Below are 14,780 nucleotides of genomic sequence, written 5' to 3'. Positions count from 1 at the left end.
ACACAGAATCTGAAGCAGGCCCCAGGCTCTGAGCTGTCAGCACAGAGCCCGACGCAGGTCTCGAACTCAGGGACTGTGAGATCATGACCCGAGCCGAAGTCGGATGCCCAACCGACTGAGCCCCTGTGTGCCCCAGGCGCCCCTGTGTGTTTAATTTTTAAAGCAGTGACAGTAACTGTCCCCTGTCCCTGTCGCCCAGCCACACATCTCCGTCCCTCGCTGGAGGAACTCCTGTCGTCCTTTTCTTGTGTATCTTCCCAGAGATCTTCCCTCCATGTGCAAGTGTATACAGATATGTGGATATGTAGTTTAGGTTAAAAAAAAATTACATATTTTTGCATAGGTTATCCTATGTGTGGTTCAAGACTTAAAACAAATAGAGTGGCTTTCCTTGAAGAGTCTCCTCTCGCTTCTGTTCCCAGCTACCTGCTTTCCCTCCTCAAAGATCGCTGATGTTAAGTGTCTTTGGTATTCTTTTTTTTTTTTTAATGTTTATTATTTTTGAGAGAGAGAGTGCAAGTGGGGGAGGGGCGGAGAAAGAGAGGGAGACACAATCTGAAGCAGGCTCCAGGCTCTGAGCTGTCCGCACAGAGCCCGACGCGGGGCTTGAACTTGTGAACCGCAAGATCATGACCTGAGCCGAAGTCAGGCGCTTAGCCGACTGAACCAGGCAGACACCGCTGTCTTTGGTATTCTTCCAGAGACTTCCATATCATTAGAATTATTTGTTCAGTTTTACCTAAATGGGAGCTGACGATGCTCACCGTTCTGGTCTTTTTCTTAAGTTTTTTTTTATTTTGAGAGAGAGAGCGAGAGCGCATATGAAAGCAGGGGAGGGGCAGAGAGAAGGAGAGAGAGAGAATCCCAAGCAGGGCTCTACGCTGTCCGCGCAGAGCCAGATGCAGGGCTGGAACTCACGAACTGTGAGATCATGACTTGAGCTGAGGTTGGACGCTCGACTGACTGAGCCCCCCCGGGCACCGCTGGTCTTTGTTTTTTTCCCCGTTAAGTAGACTGGAGGATGATTTCCTACCAGTATGTATTGAGGGCTCCTGGCCTTTGAAAAGCTGCATTTTGTCCTTTGCATGGGTGCCCCTACTGTTGGGCTGTTAGGTTGCTGCCCACCTTGGCTGCGGCAGCGGGTGCGTGAATTTCGGCACACAAGCAGGACCTGCTGCAGGGGAGGTGAGTTTGGTACTACACGCTCCCGCAGCTCAAGGGTGATGGGATGGCACGGGGACTTTGCCCATGACATGTGTCGGGTTCATCTCCCTCGAGGTTGTCTCCTTCCTCTTTGCGGAAGGCAAGTCACTTTTAAGTTGGGTTCTACTGAGAGTTTGGGAGAGAAACTTTTATCCCTTTGCTGCCTGCTATCTGTCAATGACCCCTCTGTGGTAGAGGCTTCACCTGGGCTCGTGAAGTGAGGCTGGCACAAGGCTGAGGTCAGCAGCATTCGGGGAGACTGCCTCTTGGGCACCTGCGCCAGACTTAGACCCTCCTGCCACCCACAGTGGCCAGGCCGGGCAGCAGGCTGCCGAGCGGCTTTGCCAGCCTTGTCTGCTGGGGTCTCGTGGACGTGGAGGCCGCTTCTGGGCACTTTCTGGGCTTTGTGCATATCACGGCCATGGTCAATGTTTTGTTGGTTCATTAGTAAGAGAAGTGAGCAAAAGTCTGTCCAGGCAGAGAACCCGCCTGGGTGCAGGAGGGAGCGACCCCAGCATTGCTTTGTTCTTAGCCCATAAAGTTGTGATGCCAGTTTCTGAACTTCAGAAGGCCCGATTATGTTATCCTGTGACTTGTTTTTTAGAATGTGCTCTGCTTCCTAGTGTATTTTATTTTGCTTTTTACTTCACTCATGCATCAGTTGCTAATAGTTTTCACCTCCTTGGGAGGAGGGCCTGTGGCTTTGCTGCGCCTTCAAAGCCCCTCCCATCACGCATGCAGCACCAGTCGCTCAGCGCGGGCTCGTTGAACGATGAAATACAGTTTTTCAGAGATGATAACCTGCTGTTAAGTCTTCCCTGAGAGCGACTGAAACTTGTTTTGGTGCCCAGATGCTGGCCTCTGACCGGTACCTGTTAGGTTTCACCCATTCTGATCCCATCCCCTAATGTAATCTGACAGCTTCGTTTTCTTTCTTACTAGTTCCGACTCTGAGGACGTTGCTAATCTCTACCCACCTCCCCTCGTGTCGCCCCTGGCTGGGAGCCCTGCACGTCTGGTATCTCCTCCAGACGAGGCTCCTGACCAGGGCCAGGCCCTTCCATATGATCCGAAGGCCCCTGGGGCCAGGTTTTGGGAGGTGCTCCAAGGCCAGGCCTGGCTGTGGAGTTTTGCTGCTGACTTGATGAAATGGGCTTCCTGAGAGCAAGGCAAGTCAGCTCAAAACCCGGTTCCGGTGGTTCCAGGACAGGGACAATGACAATAACAGGTCCCGGTGGTTCCAGGAGGGGGACAATGACAATAACACAAGCAGAGCCGGAGCTGGGTGCATTTGGCAGGTTCTCAGGCACTCTGGGGACAAGCGGGGGAGTGAATCAGTTTCTTTCGGAGCCGTTTCTGACGGGGAGCATGATCTGCTCAGCTCTGGAAATGGGGTTAACTGTCTCAAGGCCCTTTGAGCCTCACTTAGAGCCATCAAGATCTGGGTGGAGCAGCCTGGAACAGCTCAGCGGGGCTTCTAAAGCACCTTCCCCGTAAGCCAGGTGAACCTGGTTGGCTACATCATTTCCTTTTCAGCGCCCCAAGGCCTTTGCCCTGAGTGCAAGGAGGCCCCGGTGTCCCATCCAGGGTGCTTGGAAGGAAGCGGAGGCCGGTTACAGATGAGGTGCCCCTCCCTTCTCCTGCACCCACGCCCTGCCAGAAGATAAAAATGGGGCTCCAGACCCAGGAAGCAGCTGCTCCCCAAGCTCCTTAGACCCATTCTGCGGCCAGTTCCAAGTGGCTTGGGGCAGAATGCCTGGGTTTTGCCTTGCATCCGGACCTCCGGGAAGCCCTTGTGACGGGAGTCTCTTTCTCTGTCCAGACAGTCGACGGTCCGGTGCGGGTTTGGCCCTTGTGTAGACGGATGGCTGTTGCTACACAGATAGTGCCCCCCGCCCCCGTCGGGGCTGTAGCCCACGGCCAGGGTGAGCTTAGTAGAGTTTGTCCCACCGTTTCACCCTTTGGAAGCCCCCAGGGAGGTACCAGAGAGATGGCTTCGGGGATTTGACCCGAGATGCCTTGGAGATCAGGCGTACGTGTCGTTCTGACAGACCCATCAGGCAGCTGAGTCTCTCGAAGAGTCTGGTTTTGGCAGATGACGCCGTTGTAGAACGTGTGGTGGAACTCTGCAGTAGGAATCGGGTAGAGGGGAGGAGGCGGAAGGCTTGGCGTGGATTGTCAGCCTGTCTGATTAATTTCTCCACCAGACCCTGTAAAGTAGGCTGGTGATACGACTCGGTGGGATCGGGCGGGTGAAGCCCTGCCTGTAAGATGAGGTCAGGGTGTGACCTCTGAGTGGGTGGCAGGTGGGGACCCTGGTGGTTCTCGTGTCCCTCCCAGTCCTCCTCGAGCCTCCTGCGTCTTCTCCAGTGTTTCACCGTGATACTTGTGATACTGTTAGGGGGCCCCGGGCCCCCGAGATAAAGAGGTCGCTGCCCTCCCAGCCGTGTCCCATGATCCCTCTGCGCAGGGGCGTGGCAGTCCTGTGGGAGCAGCACTGGGGTGCGGCCGGGGTTGGGGCTGGAGTCCTTGTTCCTGCCCACGGACCTTTTGGAGCCACACAAGCATGAAGACCATGCTTGTAGCCCAGGCTGGGGGGCAGCTCATCTTGAGGGAGCAGGAGAACGTAGCTGTCTTTGGACCCCGAGAGTCTCCATAAATGTTTTAGGAAGAGGGTGTTCTCGTAGCGGAGGTGGGGGATGAAGGTGTGGAAGCTGGTGACCGACTGACTTCCTGGGCCATCAAGAAGCTCCTAATCCAGAATGTTGTCAGTGTCACTGAAAGACACCAGGCCGCCCCTGTGTGCTTCGGGACTGAGCTTGGAAAATGCACTTGTACGACAGTCCTGTCTCTGCTCCTTCAGGATGTAAGACAGAGGGGCGGGCTCTGCCACCCCACCTCCCCCAGCCTCCAGTTACCTGGCATTACCTGCCCCTGGGATTGCTAACACATCAGAGCGTCAGGGTGGCTTCCTGCTTCCTGCTTCCTGCTTTGTCGTGTGGGAGGTGATAGTTGAGGCTGTGCAGCGAGTGAGGATCTGGCCTTTGCTGCTGTCCAGTGTCCCGGGACCTCGAACCTGACAGGTTAGCTCCGAGCAGGAGCAGGAAGGCGGCCTGCACGCAGCCCCCCACAGCGGTTTCTCCTTCCGCTCCTGCCACCCTTTCTCACAGCTCACACCCCCTCAGATCCGTGGTCGAGACTCAGACACACTCAGTTCCTATTTGCATGTCACAGGCGAGGAAACCGAGGCTCAGAGAGGTAGCATGACCTGGCAGGTGGCTTGCACGCACGCGCTCGCTAGTCAGAAACAATGACTCCCGTTTGACAGGGGAGGGAACGGAGGCCCAGAGAGGGAATGTGGCTTGGCCAGCAGGCAGAGCGGCTCAGGGGCAGAGCCGACGCCAGAATCCACGTTTCCTCTGAGCCCTGCTGGCTCCGCCCAGAGCACACTGCCTCTTATGTGGGCTTCTCTATATAGAGTTTTGATTTTGTTTAAAAAAAAAAAAAAAAAAAATCTTTTTTTTGTAAACTCTTCACGTCTTTTGGTTTTTAATCATGGTTTGATTAAATTCGCTGTACTCGTAAACAGGTCTGACCGAAGAACAGGTCATGGTCGTCTTAGGCTAAGTGGCTTAACATTTCAGTAGATTATCTTTGGGGCCCTTGCTGTGTCTCCCTGTCCCCTGCTCTCTGCCTTCCTCTCCTTCACCCTGGTTTGCAGGCGAGGCTGGTGTCTGCTTCTGTGCTCAGTAAGTACCGGTCCTCTCCCTGGCCTTCGTTTCCTTCCTTCTGAGTTTGCTCAGCAGGTTCCAGCCCGCAGCACGCTCTTCTCTCGCGGCGTCTGGTGGGTTAACGTGGAGTGAGCGTTGCCCGAGAGCTCGTAGAAAACGTGTCTGTCGGTTCTCATTGATAAACGAGCTCCTGACAAGTTATGCGTGCAGTTGGCTTTGGTTTCAAGAAGCAACACCGGCTGTGTCGTTCCCGTGTTCAGCTTTGTTTTGGCTCTGGGTCTCGACACTTTCATGTCCCCGAATAATGTCACTCTCCCCCCGCCCCCGCCTCGAAATGTTATTTGCTTAAAACCCCAGAAAATCCCTACGACACTGAGAATGACTGTGTAAAGTCCCAGAGAACAGAGTCCTGATTTGGTTCAGGGGCTCATTGTGCGGTTTTGTTTTTTCCCCTTGAGTAAGACGGTCTCGTAAGGGAGCCCGGGTGGGTCTGTTCCGCCAAGGGCACAGGGTGGGTTCCTTTCTAGCCAGGTAATGTGACTGCCAGCCCTTCTCCAAACGTGGACCCTTGGTGGCCTCTGATCACCTGAAGGACTAGGCCAGGGAAGGTGTATTCATCTCAGTTGAGAAGAAAAATAACCTCCAGGGACACGCCTTGCTTTGGGGTGAGGGCTGGGGTGGGGTGAGCACGCCCTCTGTGAGGAGCAGGTGCTTGAGTTTTGCGGCGAGAAAGTATCTCTTCTCCCCCGAGAGTGTGATGCAGGCCTGTGCCACCTGTGAGGCTTCGGGCCATTTTGCCTCTGGGGGCCTACTTTCCTCACCTGTCACGTGCAAATGGAACCCGGAGTGAGCATAAAAATCAGTAGCGGACTTGAAGGTCCAGCAGCCCCATCCCGGGAGCGAGGTGCTGGGGGGATTCCTATTTCCTGCTCCCAGCAGCTCGTGCCGTGGCCGTTGAGGACGTGATCTTTGTTAGATAGTTTATAAGCATCTAGGAAGGGCCTACACTCTGCTCAGAATTGTGCTCACCTGTGGACTTGGGTGCCTGTAGGGACATTCTCTAAGGGCCCCCACCTTCCAGAGTCTTCCCTCCTTAACCTTCCACCTGAGGTGGGCAGGACCAGGATCCCTTCTTACAGATTACAGAGGATGAGAGTGAGCTTAGCAAAATTGCGTAGCCCGCCCAGGGCTCCACAGCAACTCTGGGACCCAGCTGGGTGGAAGGGTGGCTTCTGGACGGGAATCCGGCACCCTTCCCCAGTTTTGTGGACGCCGCTAAAGACGTTGGCATCAGGTTCCTGCTGGGGCAGGCTCTGTGCTGAGACCGGAGGGTGACTGAGGCAGGTCCACAGCCAGACTGTGCAGGTGGAGGGGTGCCCCCCCCCCCCCCCCCCCGCCAGGAGCACCCTGGGAGTGGACTCGGGGAGAAGGGTGGGCTGTGGCGGAGGGGTGGTCGGAGGCAGAGGCCCAGCGAGATGGGGACAGATGGACTGGATTCTGGCTGGCGTAGCAGGACTCCCCCCGGGGCTGGGAGCACCCCGGCTTTCCTGGGGAACACTTCACCTTCTGCATGGCACCCGGTTCAGCTGCCCATCCTTGCAGTGAAGGATAGAAAGTGATGACTTTATGTTCTTTTCACCTTCTCTGAGCTGCCCTCTCGCGCCCCCGGTCCCTGCCTGCCTTGGAACCCCTAGTGCTGTGTTTCAGCACTAGGTTCCAGAAGGTGGGTGTTCAGCCTGGGATACCTCAGGGTGAGCTGTGTGGACAAGGGTGTACTGCAGACCCGGCATTTGCTTCAGCGTCCGGTCAGTTTAACTGAGAAATCAAATGCTTCAAGGATCATTACGGGGAAATGTACAGATCCTGGAAGTTTACACATTTCTGCTAGAAGACTCCGTGGTTAAGACAAAGACTTTGGAGTTTGGCCGATGTGGCTTGAGTCCTTGTTTTATCCTTCATGCCTGGGTGACCTTGGGCCCATGCCTCGGTTTGTCGCTCTGTAAAATGGAACAGCCACAGTGCCCGTTCGTAGGGACACCTTGAGGAAGCAGTAAGCATAGAATGTGCTATGGTTGCCATGGCAACTCTTATTCTATTCATGCTCTGATGAAAGGTAGGCTCTGTGTCACCTCTGACTTCCCGAGATACAGACCCAGAAGATGCTGGGAAAATGGTAAAAAAAAACAAACTTTTTTTTTTTTTTTTTTTTCTGGACTCTGGCATTCGCTTAAATCAGCAGTGTTTGGTGTCGAGCACGTCCGAGGTGTCACCATATCGACTAGAGGGGCTCTGCTCGTCTCCGGTTTTCTGTCTGTGTGTTGAAGGTGCCGGAGGCATAGCTGTCTCTCATCAGTTCTCTTTCGGGAGGACTCGAAGGCCTGGGAAGCGTGCCCTGTCCAGACCCACGTCCTCTTACTGAGCCTCCGGGCCCTCTTCCTGGCACTGACGGGGTCCGCGAGAGGATGGGCTGTGGGGACGCTCCTGCAGCTTTTAACTTTCACCCTGTGAGCTCTGGGGGGACTGAGGTGCAGAGGCAGCAAGCCGGAGGTGACCCTGGGCACGTTCCCTTCCTTCCTTCGGCAGAGGGCAGCCTCGATGCCACCACAGGCTTGCAGCTCCCCCCTCCTCCCCTCCATCGGCTTGTCGCAGGGTCTGGCAGAAGGCACGACCCACCGAAAGACGCACTTCTCCACGTGTTCACGAATTTGCTTCTAGGTCCTGTCCCCAGACTGCTTTTGTCCTGCCGACGGCTGAAGTTTCAAAGGTCTAAAAATGCATGTGGCCTTCCCGAAGACCTTGTAGAATGGCTGTTTTCCTCCCATTTCCTTTGCTTAATGGAAGGGGAGGTGGACGCACTGAGAAATGGCTTGCTTGAGCCATCAGGAGAGTCCCTGTCTGTGGCCAAGGTCCTGTTTAGCTTTTGCTCTGAGCACTGTGTTTAGGGCGGCAAGGTATTCTCCTGCTGTAAAACTAACTTGTGCAAGTAGTCAACACAGGATATAGATACTCTGTAAAAGAAGGCAGAGTTTGTCTTGATGATCTCCAGTGTGGTCAGGTTCTTATTAAGCGATAACCCTTCAAAGTGCATTACAGAAGCATTTGGTAAACTCCTTTAATCTACTTGAGAGTTCTATAGAGGTTTAGAGTTTACAAAACTTTTTAGCATTCTGTAAATTCATTTCGCACGCACCAGGCAGGGTTCCCATTTGCCAGAAGCTGAGAGTCCCTGACCACAGTGGTATCAGAGAGCTGGATTCAAGGGTTGCAAATGGATGAAGGCACATTGAAGATCCAGAACAAAAGCAAGAAAGTCTCATGTTAGGAAGGACTTGTGTGAGGGATCGAGGCCGTCCCCTGTTCCCTGTGGCATCAGGGAGAGAGTGCCAAAAAAGCAGGCCTGGATTCACATCTTGACCTTACCCTCTGCTAGCTGTAGGATCTTGGGCAAATGCTGGAGTTATTTTCCTGGAGCCTCAGCCTTCTCATCTGGAAAATGGGAGTTCTGCTAACAGATGCCTATTCGCAGGAATGTGAGAGGTTAAATGAGAAGAGCCTGGCCCATGGTTGGTGCTCAGGGAGGTGGAGGCCAGGGGTATGGCCGTATGGGGGGAGGGGCTGTGAAGGGAGATGGGGGGTGTTTCTGGGACTGAGGTGCCGTGGTGAGGGATCCAGGGCCTCTCTCTGAGGGTGGGCGGTGTCGCCTGGTGCCCTTCCCAACCTGCGAGCCTGGTTCTGGGCACAGTGTCAGGGAGTCCAGACCGTCTTCAGGTAGATGTGCCCTTGGGGCAGGACTTGGGGGGTGGGCAGAGCCCTCTGCCACCCCATCTATGCCCAGGGAACAGGAGGGTGGTCAGGGAAGTGGGATCACAGATCAGTAGAAAGTCTGACTTTGCTTTCTGCTCTTTCGATGGAAATGCTGGAGAAGGTGAATCACTGAGTGGGGGGCTCCTGGGGTCAGAGCCTGAGAGTGTACGTGCCCCTGAATAGCAGGCACCTGCGGGGGGGGGCGACCCCTCCTTCCCGTGTACAGTGGCACCCCAGATGGATGTGGAGGCAGGGTGCGAGGCCCCTCTGTCTGCCATGAGCACTGTGCAGGGAGTCTGATTTACCACCTAAATAAGGGCACAGGGAAGTGACAGTACAAGATGTAAACAAAGGCAGGGAATCAGTAGGAGATGTACCGGGAAGATGTTGAGAGACGGACAGTGGCTACTTGTGCCGAGGGGACCAGGCACTGATGTCCGGGGCCTTCTCTGTGCCTCACTCTTTCATACATATTTTCTTATCCGATCTCCCAGCAGCCCCCAGAGCAAAGGTGTCACTGCTTTCGTTTTAAAGAGGAGGACACTGAAGTCAAGTGATATGCTCAAAGTGAAGGGCGGGGGCTGTTAGAGCCCACGGCACGGGTCCTTGCCCTACCTTGCACACGGTTTCCTTGGTACGGGCAGTGGCAGCCACGTGGACTTCTGCTTTTTACTTTTAAGCTTTATATTTACTTACAGTGCAATTCATGTTTTTGATATTTCTGTGAGTTTTTTTTTTAAGTTTATTATTGAGAGAGAGCGTGCACACGCGAGTGAGGGAGGGTAGAGCAGAGGGGGTGAGGGGAAGGGAATCCCAAGCAAGCTCTGCGCTGACAGTGCAAAGCCCGATGTGGGGTTTGGACCCATGAGCCATGAGATCATGCCCTGAACTGAAATCGAGTCGGACGCTGAACCGACTGGGCCACCCAGGCACCCCAGATAGTTCTATTGGCTTTGATAAATGTGTAGATTGAGTAGGTTTCTAAAATTTTGAGATCGTCGTAAATTTACACGTATTGTTAAGTCGTAGAGATCCTATGTGTCGTTTGCTCGGTTCCCCCCAGTAGTGACGTCTTGCACAACTGTCATTCAGTATCACAAGCAGGAAATCGACACAGAGGCAGTCAAGGCATGGGACATTCCCATCACCAGGAGGATGCCTTCTGTTGCCTTTTCATCCCCCACCTGCCTCGCCCTCCCACACCCCCAGCCCAAACCCTCATCTCAGACCCCAGGTCCGCACTAATCTATGCCTCATTTCTGGCGCTTTGTCATTTCAGGAATGCTACGTGAATGGAATCATGCCATAATTAACGTGTGGGGATTGGGTGTTTTCACCGCACATAATTCTCTGGAGAGTCATTCCAGTAGGTTTCAACGTCCCATTCCTTTTTAACGCTGAGTAGTATTCCCCGGTGTGCCTGTGTCACAGTGTGTGTCTCCATTCGCCCCTTGAAGGACATCTGGGTTGTTTCTTGGTCTGGGCTGTCACGAATATAGCTGCTGTGAACAGTCATGTGCAGGTTTTTGTGTGAACGTAAGTTTGCGTTCCTCTGGGATAAATGCCAAGGAGACCACTTGCTGGGGTGTATGGTAGTTGCTTGAGTGGGCTTTTGAAGGATGCACTTGGGATGGAGGGGCAGCTGAGGAGTGGGGCCATGTTGCAGGTGGACATCGGTGGGAAGCATATGCCTGGGAGCTGGGCCACTTGGGTTCAGATGCAAGATCAGCCTCTCTGCCTTGGTGAGCTTTATCCATCTGTAAAATGGGGGTAAAGTGAGCCTGTTGTATAGCTGATGTGTATAAAGTACTTGGGACCCAGTAGGTTCTCAATAGATAGAAGCTGTTTTTTTGTTCTTTGTTTTTGAGAGAACGTGAGCGTGGGAGAGGGACAGACGGGGGGTGGGGGGGGGGTAGGAATCTTAAGCAGGCTCCTTGCTCATGACCCTGGAATCATGACCTGAGCTGAAATCAAGAATCGGACCCTTAACCGACTGAGCCACCCAGGTGCCCCTAGAAGCTGTTCTTAATATGGGTTAAAAGAAAACCCGCCAGGACAGAGCGGGGTCTGTGCCCCAGAGGTGGCCTCCAGGAGGCCTTTACCTTGCCACTTGTGACTCTGAGGCACCCCCTTCTGCCTTGGGCAGAGCCACACTACCAGTTTACCAGCTGTCCCTTCAAAGGCTGAGCCTCAACCGCCCCCCCCCCCCCTTCCCCCGCCCCCAGCTTCTCCCTGAGAAGCCCCTGGCCCCGTTCTCAGACTGGGCTGTGAGTCTCTGGACGGGCACTGGCATTCCCCAGTGAACTGGGCCAGGTCCATGCCAGGGATCAAAGGAATCCCAGGGAATTCCAGATTGTGCCAGGCTCTGCTGGTCTGGATTTGCCTCACAAAGTCTAAGAATGTGCCTGGATCCTTTCAGATGTTGCTACAATTTAGTCTCTTTCAAAATGTGTTCGAGCTCTTACTGTATTCGGGGCACTGTGCTAGGTGTTGCAAAGGGCCCAGAAAAAAAAAAAATCACTCTTTTTCAACAGATCAAAGCAGACGAGCCCCTTGGGGAGCCCCCTGTGGCCATGTGATAAAGTCTGCGTTCATGGGGCGGCTGGGTGGCTCATTTGGTTAAGCGACCGACTTCAGCTCAGGTCATGATCTCGCGGTCCGTGAGTTCGAGCCCCGCGTCGGGCTCTGTGCTGACAGCTCAGCGCCTGGAGCCTGCTTCTGATTCTGTGTCTCCCTCTCTCTCTACTCCTCCCCTCCTTGTGTGCACTCTCTCTCTCTCTCTGAAAAAAACATGAAAAAAAAAAAAGAAAAAAAGTCTGTGTTCAGTGGGCAGGCAGAGCTCTTCTGGCTTGAACTGGCCGTCCCAGCTCCTTTTTCTGGCAGCCGCCTCTCCTTGCCACACACCCTGTGCTCCTGCCACCAGTGTGCTCACCGCGTCCCGTGCACAGGGCAGGCCACTGTGCTTTGCTTACGGTCTTACTTCTGCTAGTGTGCCTTTCCTTCCTGGTGAAATCTTGCCTATTTTCTTTTTCACCAAAAAAGTATCCTATGCCCTGGATGAAGGATTTAAGGAGCACGCCAGGCCGCACAAGCAAAGTGCCTCGAACTCTGGAACTGCGGGCCCTTCCATAAGGCGGCCGTGCTTTTGGGACTTCGCCGTTCTCCTCTCTCCGTTCATTTCACAGGGTGTCTTGGGGAGGGTTTCACATCTGTACCATCAGAGTTGCCTCGTTCCATCCGTGGCTAAAGCGGCACGGCGTTCCTTCACGTGGCTCTGCCGCGATGTGTGTGAACAGTCCCCGGGTGGTGGCTTCTTGGCTGTCCCCACTCCTGGGCTCTTGCGGGTCATGCTGTATGTTGTCGGCACACGTGCGGGGGTGGGGGGCTGTTTACCACTGCGCTCCGGTGCCCCCTACCCCTGCCTGCCTTAGTTAGATTAGTGCCGGCACTCGCGGAACTCTCCGTGACCCTCGAGGACGGGCATGGCGCTCGACTTCCCTTCTCCACTGGGCGCCTGCCGTGTTTGCCGACCATCCGTTTCCAGAAGCATGTGGGGCTCTGGTATTCGCCCCTCGTGCTGCCGCCGTGAGTCCCGCCTCTCGTCGGGGCTCCAGCGGGGGCAGAGCTGCAAGAGCAGGGACGCCCGCACCGCTGCCTCGGTCGGGCTTCGTGTTTGGTGCCTATCGGCGGCATCCTGGTGGCCTAATGTGTTTCCATGGCAATGGAGTCCCACAGCATCATTCTTAATGACCACCTACTGTTTCACCAGAGAGATGGGCCATCATATGACCAGTGGCATCCTGATCGAATTTGGCCTTAAAACAATTTAACGGACTTTCTCTTTAAAAAAGTCCGAGAGGACAGATCGCTGCTCGGGCGGCCGTTGCCGAGAAAGGATCGGGACCCGCAGCCTCCCCGACGACAGTTGTGACGGTAGCTGCCGTTCATCAAGCACTTCCTCACAGGAGCACCTGAGCTAGGACTTCTCACTGAGCAAAGGGTTTCAGCTCTGTTGTCACATGGTACAGGAGTCTTCTGAGGCAGGCGCTGTCGTCCGTAGTTTATGGAGAGAGAAAGAGACTGAACTTGGTAAAGGTCACTCAGACGGTGCGTTTTAAGAGCTGGGGTTCCGCCCCAGGTGTCCTTGACCGAGGAGGACGTGAGCTGGTACCTTCCGAGCCCGCCTGCCTTTTAGGGAAGACGGAAATGAGAGGCAGGGGCGGGGTGGTGCCAGGGCAGGTTACCTCTGGGCCTTGGGCCAATGGCTGGCCGCCCCAGAACTGCATGAGGTCGTACCCAGAAAGAAGATGGCCGCCGGCGGGCCTCGACTCCGCCGTTGAGGCGGCACAAAGGGTCCCTTTGAAGGGAGAGTCCGTAGCACCCCGCCTCCCAGCCCCGCTCCCCAGCCAAGCATCCAGGGGGCTGGCGGGCATTTCTGGCTCAGCTTTCTGGCCGGAGCTTGGAGGAGTGGTCTGAAATTCTTTCCTTGAGCAGCTCACTCTTGGTCAGAATGTGTTGCTTCTAGGCCGATGTGGCGTTGAAGTGCGCATCGGGTCACCCGGTGCGACCTGGGAGCCTACCCTCCACCAGGCCTCTTCCTGAACAGCCAGTCCTTTGAAAATGTATTGATTTCCCCCCCTCCCTTCCTTGCTTTTGCACTTTGGATGAACCTTGTTTTCGAAGAACAGTAGAAGGTAATTTTCCTGTGCTTGCCAGCTGGCCCGTAATTGAGCAATTTCAATAACACCCACTGTAAAGTCTAATCGAAGTAAACAGGAAAATATGATTTACAATCTGGATAGCAAGTAAATACCAGGGTGCAATTAATTTTTACACAGAGCAACAGATTCTAGAACATTTTCCTGCACCGAGCAGTTTGTTTTTAATTACAGATTAGGAGCTGGCCTTTTCTACTATTATCGGCATGATTTTTTTTTACTTTGTGACGGTGGTCATCGGGTTCCTTGCATCTGATGTGACTTCCTTTGACGGTGTAACCACAGAAGGGTGGACATAGGATCAGAGAAACTGGTTTGTAAGGAGCGCGTTTTCAAACCTGAGCCAAGGGCTGTGCTCTTTCAGCATTTGTTTGAGGGGTGACGCGGGAGGAGGTGCTGGTGGGCCGTGTGGCATGGCGGCCTGAGAGGTCTCAGGCTACAAAGGTCCCCAGTATTGCAAACGTGTCGTTGTTGAGATGTCCTTCTAGGGATGAGAAATGGTGCGCCTTTAAAATTTTTTTTTAAGTTTATTTATTTTGAGAGACAGAGAAAGGGCATGAGTGGGGGGGGGGGCAGAGAGAGAGAGAGAGAGAGAGAGAGAGAGAGAAAATCTCAAGCAGGCTCTGTCCTGTTAGTGCAGAGCCCCACACGGGGCTCCAACTCACGAACCGTGAGATCATGACCTGGGCCAAAATCAAAGAGTCGGACGCTTAACAGACTGAGCCACCCAGGTGCCCCTAGATATGTGCCTTTCCGTGGCCAGGGTGCCTGAGCGGCTTAGCCAGTTAAGCGTCTGACTCTTTGATTTTGGCTCAGGTCATGGTCTCACGGTTCGTGAGTCAGAGCCCCGCGTTGGGGTCTGCCATGACTGCTTGCAGCCTGCTTGGGATTCTCTCTCTCTTCCTCTCTCTCTGCCTCTCTCTCTCTCTCTCTCTCTCTCTCTCTCTCTCAAAATAAATAAGTAAGTAAGTAAAGTAAGTTCTCCAAATAAACAAACCCTCCAGATTCTTCCATTAGCTTCTGTTCATAACCGGGAGGAGGGTAGTAGCTTCCTTGCTGACTGAGGCTGCCTGAGGGCTGACCCCTTCAGTTTTGACTGTGGGGCTGGTCTGTATCTGACCCTCAGCCTTGGGCATATAGCGAAGCTGTCTGTAAAGCCAGCTGGGTGGAAGGTGTCACGTGACTTGAGCAGAGTCTGGGGACAGCAGATAGTGACCGACCCAGACCCTGAGATAGGTCTTAAAGGTGCCATGTGGCTAACCTGAGACACGTTGCTGGACCCACCAGTGCGTTGGCTTTAGGGACGCCTCAAGGCTGGCATGAG

The 14,780-nt window shown here is 54.2% G+C and overlaps 1 protein-coding gene across 1 annotated transcript in view; it reads left to right on the top strand.

Annotated features, from left to right (window-relative positions):
* EEF1AKMT2 (EEF1A lysine methyltransferase 2) overlaps positions 1-14,780 on the top strand; it is a 70,007-nt gene that overhangs the window by 54,964 nt on the left and 263 nt on the right. The gene's annotated exons all lie outside the window — the stretch shown is intronic.

This window comes from Panthera leo, chromosome D2 (assembly GCF_018350215.1).
Source record: "Panthera leo isolate Ple1 chromosome D2, P.leo_Ple1_pat1.1, whole genome shotgun sequence".
NCBI lineage: Eukaryota > Metazoa > Chordata > Mammalia > Carnivora > Felidae > Panthera > Panthera leo.
The sequence above is the reverse complement of the archived record's forward strand: the minus strand, read 5'-3'. Positions and strand labels throughout refer to the sequence as shown.